We start from the raw sequence: 1,275 nt of genomic DNA, 5'->3' as shown, positions 1-1,275 counted from the left end.
ATACGCTATCAAATGAATTTTAAGATTTTCGTTACATTTATTTTAAAAGCAAAATATGTTAAAATCATCCTATATAGGTATGTATTATTATGATAGGTAATAGGGCATGCATGTATTACAAGATCAATAATTTAAAGTGCTCTCAATCTCATCAATCCCCTCTCAGAAAATTTGATAGATTTATTTTCGGAAATTTATATTTGACTCAACTAATCTATTTGATAATTCATTTAACGTACTAATTTAATTTAAATATAAACCATTAAATCACAGAGGATACATATGTTTTCTCTGTGAAATTTAATATTATCTAATTTAATATTAAATATTCTATCTAATTTAATATTAACTTAAGTGAAACATTAAATTAGACTAATTTATTTAAAAGCAGATGCTAAAAGGCAAAATATAATAAAAATTATTACTGAATTTTTAATAATTAACACAAATAAAATTATTATTAGTTAATTACGCGATTACTATACAGAGAAAAATGTTTGATTGAATTAACTGGGATGGAAAATAAACGATTCAGAATATAATTTTATCAGTATATAATTTTATGTATAGAAAAAAATATTTGGTTCTACTAGAATTCTAATAGATTTGACCAGAAGTGTAATACATTCAACTAGAATTCTGAAATCTTCATTTTCCATCAGAATTCCAGTTAATCTAACCAAATATTTCTCTCTAGACATAAAATTATATACACAGGGTGTTTGGAAAATAATGAGAAATTCTTTCGCATAGGAGCAGAATAGACTAAACTGAGAAGAAAAATCCTCTATCATTTTACGATTTTAGTAATATTTAACAAAATATTAATTACAAAAAATTGCCGAAAATTGGTCTTCAATAATTTTTTACTCAAATATTATTTACAGAAAAACTGCAGGAAATAAAAATTGTTTATTTTCTTTACATAGAACTCTAAGAATTTTTTAAGAATTTTTGATTAATTTTTTAGGACTGTATTTTCTTATTTTTTTTTTACCAACATGAGAAAATACGGTATTAAAATTCTGAAAAAATTCTGAAAAAAATTCTCAGAACTTTATGAGAAGAAAATAAACAATTTTTATTCCTTACAGTCTTTCTGTAAAGTTGATAATATTTGAGTAAAAAATTATTGAAGACCAATTTTCAATAATTTTTAGCAATTAATATCTTATTAACTATTGCTAAAATCATAAAACAGTAGAATACTTTTCTTGTTTTCAGTTTAATCTATTCTGCCCCTACGAAAGATTTATCATTATTCTCCAAACACTT

General features: G+C 22.7%; 1 protein-coding gene and 1 pseudogene across 2 annotated transcripts in view; both read left to right on the top strand.

Annotated features, from left to right (window-relative positions):
* Positions 1-1,275, top strand: part of LOC108691705 (fructose-bisphosphate aldolase-like) — a 47,367-nt gene that overhangs the window by 947 nt on the left and 45,145 nt on the right. The gene's annotated exons all lie outside the window — the stretch shown is intronic.
* LOC108691695 overlaps positions 1-1,275 on the top strand; it is a 20,469-nt pseudogene that overhangs the window by 12,672 nt on the left and 6,522 nt on the right.

This window comes from Atta colombica, unplaced genomic scaffold (assembly GCF_001594045.1).
Source record: "Atta colombica isolate Treedump-2 unplaced genomic scaffold, Acol1.0 scaffold5, whole genome shotgun sequence".
Classification (NCBI taxonomy): Eukaryota; Metazoa; Arthropoda; class Insecta; order Hymenoptera; family Formicidae; genus Atta; species Atta colombica.
This window is presented reverse-complemented; position numbering and strand designations above follow the sequence as displayed.